The sequence below is a fragment of the Muntiacus reevesi genome, chromosome 3 (genome assembly GCF_963930625.1).
Source record: "Muntiacus reevesi chromosome 3, mMunRee1.1, whole genome shotgun sequence".
In the NCBI taxonomy this organism is placed as follows: domain Eukaryota; kingdom Metazoa; phylum Chordata; class Mammalia; order Artiodactyla; family Cervidae; genus Muntiacus; species Muntiacus reevesi.
The window spans coordinates 3,288,609-3,302,476 of record NC_089251.1 but is presented as its reverse complement, the minus strand read 5'-3'; positions in this window follow the sequence as shown (position 1 = coordinate 3,302,476).

Below are 13,868 nucleotides of genomic sequence, written 5' to 3'. Positions count from 1 at the left end.
AACACGTTCCTTCCCAGGTACTGGGACTTTCTTTGTGGAGACAGAAATGTCTCTTCCTGTTGCTGCTTCACTGTCTGTTTACTCGGTGGGGCGGCTTGGGGGCCGTGCTTGCGAGTGGGGGCAGGTCTGTCCCTCTTGACAATCCGGGTGAAAGCCCCAGGCCATCCGTCGGCGTGGTGCACACGTGCGTGCCACATGCCACTTCCTCAGTGTAAGCCTTACTTCCATTGAAAAGGAAAAGAGGAAGTGGATTTTAAACATCCTTCATTGCTAAAGAAATTATCTTCTTGGCACAAACCTAAAACGTGAAACAGGAAACGAGAACATTAACAGCACCTAGAGCCCAGCTGGTCTGCGGGGCAGCCGGAACCCCAGAGCCCACGTGAAGGGCGGCGATGGACTTGGCTCAGGAGCCCCCGGCCTTGTGTTCAGGAGGCTGGTTCCAAAGTGGCAGAATCTGGACTTCAGAGCAGATGCCGAGGGTATCCTATCTCATCGGGCATCTTTAACTCACTGGAAAACGATTTTGACAGAAAAGGGGAAAATCCCTTGTTCCCGGGACAGAAGGACCAGCAGCCGCTCCCCCGAGAGGCCTTGAGGCAGGGACCGCGCAAGCGCCCTGTGCTGTAGTCTGAATGGGGTCCTTACGGTGCAGGGAAATCTGACTGACAGGAGGGAAAACTAAAGATCAAGTCACGTGTCCCGCTGCAGGGGGCCCTCAGGCTGGGTGGGCGCCATTGCAGGGGCGGCCAGGGCCATTGGCGGCCCCTCCGGCCATCTGTGGGTGAATGTCATGGTGTAATTGAACCACATTCACACTCTGATCGCGAGGTGTGGTGACAGGTTCGAGGCGGTCCGGCTGCTGTGGGCAGGAAACATCGGGACTTTCTCAGTGGGATGGGGGGGCGCCTCCCAGGGGAAGCCCCCTTCAGTCAGCCCGTGTGAGAGATGCCACCTGCGCCAGGGCCCTTCTGATGGAGACACCTGGCCCCCGACATCCCTGCCGGAGATGGCTCCGAGGGCGGTACTGGGGGCGTGGACAGGTGCTCGGGGCTTCCTGAGCCCCGTGAAGGCTGACACACAGCCCACATCACACCGACAGTGTCCTTAGCAGAGAGCGCCTATGCCAGGATGTGGCCTCCCCACTGCCCCTCCCAGCAGCGATCCAGGGAGGGGAGACTGGGCATCAACCAGGAAGGGGGTGGGGGCCAAAGCTGAGGGACAGAGGTGCCCCCCGATCTCCCGGACCAGGATGTCAAGGACAGGGTAGCTTAGAGGTGGCTTTCTCCTTTCACCTCCATCAATGCCCAAACAACACCCCACCCCGCCCGCCCTGCTAATGAAAATAAGACAGATTCAGCAACCCTGCTCCTGGTTATTTACCCAAAAGAGCTGGAAACTCCTGTCCACACAAAACCCGCACATGGATGTTTGTAGCAGATTTATTCTTAATTGATAAGACTTGGGAGCAACCAAGATGCCCTTCAGGAGGTAAATGAATAAACTGATCCACCCAGACTGTGGACTGTTATTCAGCACTGGAAAGAAATGAGGTATCAAGTCATGAAAAGACATGGAGGGAACTGAAATGCACATGGGCCGGTGGGAGGAGCCAATTTGGAAAGAGTACTCTTTCCAACTACGTGGCATTCTGGAAAACTGTGGAGACAGTAAAAACCGGCGGTTGCCAGGAGGTGGGAGGGAGGTGTGAACAGGTGGAGCACACAGGATGTGTAGGGCAGTGAAACTACTCCGTGTGATGTGATTTTTTTTTTACTGTATTTATTTACTCGAGGCTGCGCTGGGTCTTCATTGCTGCGCCTGGGCTTGCCTTCTGGTTGCGGCGAGCGGGGGCTACTCTCTGGTTTCGGGGTGCGGACTTCTCATTGCGGTGGCCTCTCGTTCCACTCTAGGCACATGGGCTTCAGTAGTTGTTAGCTCACAGGCTAGCAAATGGGCTCTAGAGCACAGGCTCAATAGTTGTGGCACTTGGACGTAGCTGCTGCTTGGCACGTGGGATCTCCCTCAATCAGGGATTGAACCCGTGCCCCCTGCATTGGTAGGCAGATTCTTAACCACTGACCCACCAGGGAAGTCCCTCTGTGTGATATTACAATAGTGCATTGCACTGCGTGCCTGCTCAGTCGTGTCCGACTCTTTTTAACACCATGGACTGCAGCCCGCCAGGCTCCTCTGTCCATGGAATTTCCCAGGCAAGAATACTGGAGTGGGTTGCCATTTCCTCTTCCAGGGAATCTTCCCGACCCAGAGATTGAACCCACATCTCCCACGTCTCCTGAAGTGCAGGGAGGTTCTTTACCGCTGAGCCACCGGGGGAAGCCTGGGTTCAGTTCAGTTCAGTCACTCAGTCATGTCTGACTCTTTGTGACCCCATGAACCGCAGCACGCCAGGCCTCCCTGTCCATAACCAACTCCTGGAGTCCACCCAAACCCATGTCCATCGAGTCAATGATGCCATCCAACCATCTCATCCTCTGTCGTCCCCTTCTCCTCCTGCCCCCAATCCCTCCCAGCATCAGGGTCTTTTCCAATGAGTCAGCTCTTCGCATCAGGTGGCCAAAGTATTGGAGCTTCAGCTTCAACATCAGTCCTTCCAGTGAACACCCAAGACTGATCTTCTTTAAGATGGACTGGTTGGATCTCCTTGCAGTCCAAGGGAATCTCAAGAGTCTTCTCCAACACCACAGTTCAAAAGCATCAATTCTTCGGCACTCAGCTTTCTTTTATAGTCCAACTTTCACATCCATACATGACCACTGGAAAAACCATAGCCTTGACTAGACGGACTTTTGTTGGCAAAGTAATGTCTCTGCTTTTTAATATGCTGTCTAGGTTGGTCATAACTTTACTTCCAAGGAGTAAGCGTCTTCTAATTTCATGGCTGCAATCACCATCTGCAGTGACTTTGGAGCCCCCCAAAATAAAATCAGCCACTGTTTCCAGTGTTTCACCATCTATCTGCCATGAAGTGATGGGACCGGATGCCGTGATCTTAGTTTTCTGAATGTTGAGTTTTAAGCCAACTTTTCACTCTCCTCTTTCACTTTCATTCAAGAGGCTCTTTAGTTCCTCTTCACTTTCTGCCATAAGGGTGGTGTCATCTGCATATCTGAGGTTATTGATATTTCTCCTGGCAATCTTGATTCCAGCTTGTGCTTCCTCCAGCCGAGCGTTTCTCATGATGTGCTCTGCATACAAGTTAAATAAGCAGGGTGACAATATACGGTCTTGACGTACTCCTTTTCCTATTTGGATCCAGTCTGTTGTTCCATCTCCAGTTCTAACTGTTGCTTCCTGACCTGCATACAGGTTTCTCAAGAGGCAGGTCAGGTGGTCTGGTATGCCCATCTCTTTGTATTTGTCAAAACCCCTCGAATGTGCACCACTAAGAGTGAATCCTAACAGAACGGTGGGATTTAGTTAATAACAACGTACTAACAGGGCTTCCGCTGAACACACGCACTGCACCATGCTGAGATGTTACATGGGGACACGGTTGCAGGGGGTGGGTCGTGAGACACTGTATTTCCCCTCAATATTCTTTGAACCTGAAACCACCTTGTGGGTTTCCCAGGTGGTTCAGCGGTAAAGAATCTGCCTGCAAAACAGGAGACACGGCTTCAATCCCTGGGTCGGGAAGATCCCCTGGAGAGGGGAATGGTAACCCACTCCAGTATTCTTTCCTGGAGAATCCCATGGACAGAGGAGCCTGGCGGGCTACAGTCTATGGGGTCACAAAGAGTTGGACACGACTGAAATGACTTAGCACACAAGCACAATACCACTAAAAAATAACATCTATTAATGAAAAGAACAAAGCAAGACCAGGGCCCAGCCATGCAGCCGCAGCTTCAAGACCAGCCCCCCGACCCCAGCCCAGCTTCTGGGCTCCCCTGCTTGTGAGAGAACCCCTCAAGGCTGGAGGGAGCCCCAAGGCCAGCCCTGTCAAGCTCTCTACCCACCCACTCCGCGCCAGGCACTCGGTCCTGTCCACCCTTCTGCTGGCCTGGAGTTTGCCGCTCCCTGCCAGGAGACACTTGCATGCACCCCACCTCCCCAGCCGACGGCCGTGGCCCCCGTAGGCCACCTGCCCCGGGGCTTCACAGCCGGACCTTCCATTTAGCCCCCGTGAGAACCTCTGGGCAGGCCTGGCAGGAGAGCCTGCTCGCCGTGGCTAGGGGGCAGCTGGGCACAAACCACCACTGCAGGGGGAGCCCCCTAGGAGAGTGAGGGGGCGCAGACCCAGCATGGGGGGCCGCAACGAGGTCCCATCCACGTAATAACTGGACCTGAGGATCCCACAGCTAGTCAACCTCTGGGAGAGTCCTGGGGACACTCGAGTGACAACCGTGGCTGACCCAGCAAACACCACACACCCCAGCACTCAGCCTAAGACACCCAGCCTCCCGACCCTCCCTTCGTAGACGCTCCCCCAGGGAGAAGTGCTAATTCGATTTAAGCTAGATTAATTAAAAGTTAATCTCCCCCTTGTGAGAGAGGCAGGGAGAGCCTGTCGGGGAGGGTTGGGCCGAGAAGGACCGCAAACCACTGCCACATGCCGGCGCCCCCCCTCCCCTGGGAGAAGCCGTCTTCTCCTTGTCCTCCAGGACTCCTCTTGGGATTAGCCTGTCCACCCTGACTCTGCCCTTTGCTTTCCCCTTGTCCACCTCCTGGGGACAGGTGAGCCCAGGACACACCCCAGGCTCCACACGGTGCCCTCGCTCCTCTGAGACCACCAGGGCTGCCCCCAGCCCGCCCATCCTCACGCTGCCCAGACCATCCCATCTGGCACCACCACCAGGCTGCGGGCAATCCGGCTGTGATGCTCACAGATGCTGCTTCCTCACTGGTCAGCAGATCATGGGCCACGGAGCCCGCGCACCAGCCCCGGGTGCCAGCCCTCGTGGCAGGACTTCAAAGGGGCAGTGGGGATGCCTTGGAATGGATTGAATCTCCTTCACCACCAAGCCCAATGATGGGGTCCGTATCTCCGGTCTGATCTGGGCCAGCACTTCCTGCGACCCTGGCCTCTGAGCACACCCTCTCTCCACCACCCCCGAGTCCTTCACACGCTGCTGCCCCGCAATCCCAAAAGACGGGCAGAACGGCTTGCCACGTGTCCTGTGGGGTCATCTGAACTTCTTAACTCGCTGAGCTGTTAATTTTGTTTATTCATTTATTTTTGGGTGCGCTGGGTCTTCACTGCTGCTCGGGCTTCTCTCTAGTTGCAAGGCTGAGCTTCTTATTGGAGTGGCTTCTCTTGGTGCAGGGCATGGGCTCTCGGGCACTCGGCTTCAGTAGCGGGGGCTCTGGGCTCTGGACTTGGGGCTCCCGGGCTCCGGAGCACAGCCTCAGTACTTGTGGTGCAGGGCTTTGTTGCCCTGCGGCATGTGGGATCTTCCCGGATCAGGTATCGAGCTCAGTTTCCTGCATCGGCTGGCGGATTCCTTACCCCTGAGCCACCAAGGAAGCCCTGAGGTGAGCTTTTCAAAATAACTGCGTCAGTCCATTGGCGATGCAACACCTTTGTCACAGAGCACCCCTTCCCCCAACTAGGCCAAGTGGGGGACGTGGGTCCCAAATGCCTGGCTGGCTTATGAACCCTGGGTCACGTCATATCCTGCAGGTGCCCCCAGGGACAGAGGGCCGGTCACCCTGAGCCCTCTCACCCAAGTGGACCCTGCACATGGATTTCCCTACAGCCTCTGAACAGGGTCCCAGGAGCTGAGGTGGGGTCCCTGGTGTGCGGGTGAGCTGTAGCACTCCAGAAGCCCCTTCTGGTTCAGACCATTTTTCTGCCCACGACGAATGCCCCTCAGTCTTGCTACTTCCACGTCTAAACTTGCAGAGACAAAACCACAACACCCCCGCTTGATGGCATTAAAGCATCGCTCTTAGAAATGTATCAGGGCTTCCCAGGTGACGCTAGTGGTAAAGAACCCACCTGCCAAAGCAGGAGACATAAGAGACCCAGGTTCGATCCCTGGATGGAGAAGATTCCCCTGAGGAGGGCTTGCCAACCCACTCCAGCATTCTTGCCAGGGGAATCCCAGGGACAGAGGGGCCTGGTGGGCTGCCGTTCACAGAGTCACAGAGTCAGACACACCTGGAGCAACCTAGCACGCAGCACACAGTATGCCCCACCAGCTAGAAACTAGTCTTCCACAAGGAGACATGCAGACTAGGCTTAATAAATCAGTTTGATTCTAACAGCACCACAAGCCCAGGTGGGAAGTTTGAAAACCACAGACAAACATGAAGGAAGAGTGAACACCTCACGTAAGACCCAGAAGCCCCCAACAGGGCGGGTGTGTTCTTTCCAGATTTTCTTTTTCTAAAAATTATTTATTTTTTTGGCTGCTTTCTGTCTTGGTTGCAGCACGTTGGATCTTTCGGGGGGGTGTTGGCAGACCCTAGTTGTGGTGTCTGGGCTTCAGTAGTTTCCGCACATGGCCTTAGTTGCTCTGCGGCATGTTGGATCTCAGTCCCCCAACTAGGGATCCAACCCGCGTCCTCTGCGTTGTAAGGCGGATTCTTAACCACTGGGCCACCTGGGAAGTCCCTTTCCAGACTTTCTGCTTGCCGTTTCCCACCGCGGATCAGAGAGGCAGCCTGGGGTTTGGCCTCCTCCCGGTGGGCGTGTCCTGTGTCTTTCCAGGGGCAGCACCTGCTCCTGGCCATCTGGACGCCCTTGCTGCTCCCCGAGCCTCTGCTCCAGACACAGCCGCTGCCCGCCGCCTCCAAGGAGGGGCTCCTGGACGCTGTACCCACGGCGCCTCCCCGGGCTCAGCTCTGAGTGTTCTCCTCTTTCTCCTCTTCGTTTCATGAACTTCCTGGGAAATGGAATCTATTAGTTTGGTGAAATTGATTAGATGATAAAAGAGGTTAAAAAAAAAAATACAGGTGGGATGGGCTTAAAAATCATAAAAGCTGTAACTGGAAAGAAAGTTGGATGCAGTCTAGGATTTTTTTCCCTCTCTTTTTTAAAATGGGGGTGAAATTCACAAAATATAAATTAACCGCTTTCAGGCACACGGTTCAGTGGCGCTTGACTCACTTGTGGTTCTGTGTGGCCACCTCCATCCGGTGTCAGCACGGCCACATTGCGCCCCAAGAAGACCCCTTCCCGGCCCCTGAGTCCGCTGACTTTGAGCCCGTGTTCTGCCCGTTCTGGACGGTTCATGTGCGTGGACTTGCGTGCTATGTGCGATTTGTGCCTGGGTCTTCCGTCTGGCCTCCAGGCTCCGTCCGCCTGCAGCCCATCTGGAGAAACCGTGGTCCTGGGGAACCATGCAACCCCACACTTGGCAGCTGCGGGCCCCCTACACCCCAGGCGGCCAGTGGTCACACTCGAGGCCAGGCAGGGCCAGCACAGAACACTGGGGGGTGGACATCACTGCTCAAACCTGCTCCCCTCTCCTCTCACCAGGCGCGCAGGGTGAGGACGGGCAGAGGTAGCCCAGCGACCTCGGGCGTGAGCACCGAGACCGAGGAGACGCATCTTGAAATAATCCTGCCGAGAGCAGCCCGACTCCTCAGCTCCGGGCACACAGATGGTGCTGCAGTCCTCCTGAGACCACACGCAAACCAGCCCGTGGGACAGGACGCAGCTGAAGAACGGGGAGGGGCTCTCGAAGGGGCCTTGGGAGGCGGCGATGAGCACGTGCTGCCTGGAGGAGGTGAGGTTTCTGCAGGCTTGCACACGTCAAACACACAAGTTTACCCTGGTCACGTAGCCCCCCAGAGCCGTGCTCTGAAGGCAGCAGAGATGGCGGGAAGACAGGCAGGAGGAGAGGCAGAGTGAGCCAGGTGCCTGGGCCCCGGAGACTCAGTGTCTGCTGTCAGCAAAGACAGGAGGGGCTGCTGGTGGGGACTGGGGTCCCACAGCTCTTTCCTGGGGTCTCGGGGCCGAGTACCTGCTGTCAGCAAAGACAGGAGGGGCTGCTGGTGGGGACTGGGGTCCCGCAGCTCTTTCCTGGGGTCTCGGGGCCGAGTGCCTGCTGTCAGCAAAGACAGGAGGGGCTGCTGGTGGGGACTGGGGTCCCGCAGCTCTTTCCTGGGGTCTCGGGGCCGAGTGCCTGCTGTCAGCAAAGACAGGAGGGGCTGCTGGTGGGGACTGGGGTCCCGCAGCTCTTTCCTGGGGTCTCGGGGCCGAGGGGGCTGCTCTCTGGGAAGAAGATGCTGCCGAGAAGAGCTGCCCCCATGGCCTCTGCCCACATCCCGCCCACCACGTTCATGGCAGGAAGGCCCATCTTGGGGAGAAGGTGTAGCCTGGCTTTGAGCAGCCCAGGGCAGAAGGATCCAGCTCCCCAGCCTCACCTGGCAGTGAGGAGTTGGGGGAACGCTCTTGCCCTGTGATTACAGCGGGTCCCCTGTGGAAAGGCTGCTGCATGACGCAGAAATCCATGCCCACCCCAGAACCTGCGGAAACCTCATCTGGAAAAGGTCTCTTTGCAGATGTGACTCAAGGGTCTCCAGATGAGATCCCCAGGCCTCGGAAGGGGGCTGAAAACTTGGAGCCCCGGGTGTGGCTCAGCTGAGGTCCCTGAGGGGCTGGGTCTACGCAGAGACACGTGGGCAGGACGCCAGCGCAGGTGGGCACTGCAGGTGTCAGCGCCTATCTGCGGGCATCAAGACGGGCCCTGCGATCGAGAGCCTCGCTTTGGCATCAGCAACAGAAGCCCCCCACGGGCCACCACCACGTGAGGGCCTCTAACAGGCTTCTGTGCTCTTAGGAAGAAGTCAGCATAACATCTCACGGGTGGCGGCATCTTTGCCCTGCCCTCCACCCCGCCCAGCCCCCACGTTTCACTGCGCCGCCTGGGCGCCCTTGGGCCCTGCCCACACCTGCTGGCCCGGGGGAAGGCAGCTGCCCCTTCCTGCGCTAGAAACAGAGCTCAGCCCCACCCCCACCCCACGACTGCTGGCCGGGCCTCTGGGCCAGTCCCCAGGGCAGGCGGCACCAGGCCTGGCGAGGGTGCGGGAGGGCGGCTCTGGGGCCCAGTGTGGCATGCGGGTGGGGGGCAGCCGCACGCCAGGGGGCTTGCAGAACCAGCCCTTCCGAGGGGAGTCCCGGGCACAAGGCGGGGCCTCTACCTCCCCTGGAAGCAGCCACTTCCGTCCCTTGGGCCGACTTGAGGCGCTGAGGTGGCTGTCACGTGCGGGGCGTGGGCGCTGCCGGGAGCGGCTCAGGAGGGTCAGAGCTGGGGGGCGGGAGGGAGAGCAGCTCCCCTTCTTCACAGGAGGCGGGACTGGCTCCCAGGAAGGAAGCCCATGGCCCCTCTCCCCGAGGATGGCCTCGGGGGTCCAGGTGGTCCAGCTTGCCGGGAAGGCCTGCGGGGCCCGCGCTCACCCAGCCCTGCCCCCAGCAGCACCCCCGCCCGCGTCCTGGGCTCCCGTGGCAGAGGACGCAGGTCAGCCTCGGGCCCGAGGTTCCACCCGAAAGGCCAGCGGGCGCGTGCTGGGCCGCAGTGACCGCCCCTCAGCGTGCGGGGCCCTGGGGTCAGGACAGGCAGGGCCTGCTCCAGAGCCCAGAGCCCAGGGTCCTGGCGGGAGGAGCAGCCGGTGGGCAGACGCTCGGGCTGGGATCACCAGGGCGTGGTGGGGCACTCCGGCCGTCACCCTCAGTGACCCCGTGGCCCCTGCACGCGGCCTGGGCATTCTCACAGCCCGGCTGCCAGCGCCGCCACGGGGCAGGGAGCTCCTTACGGGGTCCTCAGGGCAGGAGCGAGTCCTGGTGAGTGTGGCCCCCACGGCCTTGGGCCTGGCGGCCACCTCACTGACTCCACCGTCACACAGGAGCCGCAGGGGGGTGTCAGAGACCCCGCTTCACAGAGGTGGGGGACCCGCCCCGAGGTGCCTCCCGGGTGTTTTGGAGATCCTGAAACAGGAACCCCACGGGGCTCTTCTCTGGAAGGAAAGCAACTCCATCTTGGCCTGTCTGGGGGCCATCGATGCCCAGCCTCCTGTCCACTCTCCAGGGGCTTTGCCTGCTCAGCCTGCCCAGCCTCAGTCTCCAGCTTCCAGCGATACCATGTCCCCGGCCCAGGGCCCAGCCCCGTGAGTGACCTTGGCAGAGCAGGGCCGGCCCGCCCCCACCCGGGGTCCAGAGCCGCTCAGAGGCCCCGCGTCACCAGAGAGGCAGCACGGGGGAGCCTGGAAGTTGGGCGCACACCTCGCTCTCAGCCCTGACGCTCCTGCCAGACGGCACACATGCATGTGCAGGGCCTGGGTGAGGCCACTCTGGAGCTCACGTCGGTCACATTGAGAGGAAAGGCCTTCTGGGGAGACAGAGCCAGGCTCTGGGCAGGCCAGGCCGGGGAACGCAGTGCTGGTCTTGTCAGATGTCATCGTCAGAAAGGGGGTGCCCGGGCCGGGCGGGTCAGCCTGCAGCAGGAGGGGCTGAGCACACAGCCTCCTGCCTGGAAGGCTGTTCCTCTTGACTCCGAGACTGGCCCCAATGTGACAAAGCAGTCATCTGCAGCGAGGATGAAGGAGCAGAGGTCATGGAGGTGATGTCACATGTCACCCAGCCAGTAGAGCTGGGCCCAGGGCTACGGCGCCTCTCTGCCTGCCCTCGCCGGCGGCCCAGGGACACGTGGTTCAAACCTGGGCGTGCCTGCTTGCCTGTGCGTGGTCAAACATGGGCTGCGGCCAGGGCACGTGGCCTGGCTGTGATGCCCAGAGTCCCTGGGCGAAGCAGGAAGGTGCTGGATCCCAGTTCTCAGAGGGAGAGCATGAGTGGGAGCACTGAGCACCAGCGCCGTCCCGCCTCCCTCCAGGCGCCATCACCCTTTGCAGCTGCCACACCCAGCCCAACCTGGCCCCTGAAGCCAGGAGAGCCTAGGGTGGGCAGGGTGCCCGGGGCACCCCACACCCTGGAAGGCGCCCTTTGAATAGTGTGGAGGCCTGGACAGCTCAGGATCACCTAAGGGGGTCCTGCGTGAAAACACGGTTTCTTTGAAGCCTGCAGCCTTCCAGACACCAATGCCGGGCTCACATCCTTCCCCAGCCCAGGCCTGCCTCCTCCATACACCCAGAGGGAGTCAGAGCAGAAGGGGCAGCCTGTCAGGGGTCCCTGTGTGGAGGGGAGGCGGAGCACCCAGCACGGGGCAGCGAGGGCACAGGGCCTGGGAGCAGAGGCCACAGCTGGGCCTGAGGAAGACCCCCTCCACACCCACCCAGCCAGACTGTAACCCGGCAACAGGCAGACTCCAGGCTCCCGAGCCTTCCCACGACCTCCACGTGCTGCCGGGCCAGCTGTCCCACCAGCATTTCCTGAGTGCCACCAGGGCCAGCTGGTCCTAGAACGGGGACGCAAACGCTGCCCCCCACCTGCTGAGAGTGAGCGCGCCCCTTCGGCCCCTGCTGCAGTGCCAGGCCACCTCTTGGGCCAGGCCCGGTATGGTGGGTGAGGACTTTCTCTTTGGAGGGTTGAGGCCGGGCTCTGGACTGGTCAGGCCTCGGAAAGCGGAAGCCCTCAGCCTCATTAAAACCCTGGCAGGTGGAAACCTGGCGCTACAGACTGGCCTGGGGAAGGGGCGAGCGTCGGGGGAGCGGCGCTGTGGGCGTGGCCCAGATGGGGGTGTGGCCGGTGGGTGTGTCCCGGGCGTGGTCTTGAGGGCGTGGCCGAATCCAGCCCCGGGGAGGACCAGCCCACTGGGAGCTGCGTGTGCACTCTCTCCCGAGGAAGAGCAGGCGCGCTGGGCCTCCCAAGTCCCTAGATCGGGGTGGGAGTCCTCACTCGCTCAACAAGCCCAGGGGCACGAACGTCGCAGGGACAGAGCAGCGCCAGCCGGGGCCTTCAGGGCTTCGGTACGGGGAGCTATCCCCGCAAGAACGCTTTCCAGGGACTCGCCTGTCCAGAGCCCGGTCGTTTCCCTGACTCGACCCTCCGAAGAGAAAGTCCTCCTCCAACCCAGAGGCCGAGAGGCGCGGGACCCAGGTCCTGGAGCAGCAGGTGGCCTCTGAGCAGCCCCGCACCGGGAGGAAGAGGCCCTCACAGGCTGAGCAGGGGAGGTTCTCCGCCAGCCTCCTTGCAGTCTCCCTACTCCTCACATCGAGCTCCCAACGTTGGAAACGACGTTGGCCACGTGGCGGTAGTATGGGTGGTGTGAGCTCTAAGCTCTAAGGAACCCTCGCTAATAACCAACCATTAAGATTCATGACCTGGAAAAACAGGCTCCACCCGACGTCCTCGATTCCTTCTGCCAGTTCCCACGGAGCTGTCAAAGCCGCCTCCACTGGGCAAATCTGCGCAGCGCGGGGATGAACGGAAGGGACTCCTGGGGAAGCCCCCCCTGTCAGGCAAGCAGGACACTGAAGGTGAAGCCCCTCCCCTCCCTATTCCTGCTTCTTCTCCTGCTGGATCCTCCGCACACCTGGCCCTGCCCTCGGGTGTCCAAACCTGCTGAAGGGGCTCCTTGCTCTGCATTGCTTTCCTTGGGCCGCCAGACGTCCTGCAGCTAAGGCTTCACATGGCATCATATGCGCCTAGAAACTAACTCAACTTCACATTCAGTATTGTTCATGTGGCCAGAAACATCACTAAACAACCTGTAACAGGAATAGAAAGGGGTTTTATTTGAGCCACACTGACGACCATAGCCTGGGAGATTTGAGAAGCGCTTGAATTGTGTTCCTCGGACTGCAAAATAGGGGCAGCTTGTAAAAGCAAACCCCGCAAATTTATATCAGTTGTTCGTCAGGAATTAGGGTCGGAGCTGGCAAGAAGGAAGGGTGCTGGGATGGGTTGTTGTTGCTCAGTTGTGTCTGACTCTTTGCAACCCCATGGACCACAGCACACCAGGCCTCCCTGTCCATCACCAACTCCGAGTTTACTCAAACTCACGTTCATTGACTTGGTGATGCCACCCAACCATCTTGTCCTCTGTCGTCCCCTTCTCCTCCTGCCCACAATCTTTCCCAGCATCAGGGTCTTTTCCAGTGAGGGTCTGGGTCTGAAATTCAGTTACCAGCAGACTTTGAGACCATAAGGCTGCAGATGGCAGAGGCTAGCAGATACTGTTTTGAGGTCAGCCGGTGATGACCTTGAATCTGATGCAGTTCAGAAAATTCAAGTTCTCAGTGAAGCAGGAACTGTCTGAAACCACATCCACAATGGCTCTAGGCTCCTTCCTGGAAGCCTGAACCACAGTGACTCCGTGTGATGGTTAAATGCATTCTGTTCAATGGTTAAAGCAGGTACACATGTCTGACTCATGTCCATTGAGTCAGTGATGCTATCTAACCATCTCATCTTCTGTCACCCCTTTCTCCCACCTCAATTTTTTTCCAGCATCAAGGTCTTTTCCAGTGAGTCATCTCTTCGCATATGGTGGCCAAAGTATTAGAGCTTCAGCTTCAGCATCGGTCCTTCCAATGAATAGTCAGAGCTGATTTCCCTTAGCATTGACTGGTTTGATTTCCTTGCAGTCTAAGGGACTCTCGAATCTTCTCCAGCACAATTTGAAAGCATTAATTCTTTGGCACTCAGCCTTCTTTATGGTCCAACTCTCACATCCGTACCTGACTACTGGAAAAACCATAGCTTTGACTATATGGACCTTTGTTGGTAAAGTGATGTCTCTGCTTTTTAATACATTGTCTAGGTCTGTCATAACTTTCCTTCCAAGGAGCAAGCATTTTTTAATTTCATGGCTGCAGTCACTGTCTGTAGTGGTTTTGTTATAGGGGGAGCATAAGTCCAAGGGGTTCAAACCCCTGCCGCCCGCCCAGCCATGACTCCCACCCAGCCTGGCTCAGTCTGGTGGTGAGTGGACTCGGCCGCCCAGCAGCAAGGCTGCCCTGGGCAGTGCCCCACCTCCCACGCCAGGCGCCTTGGACCA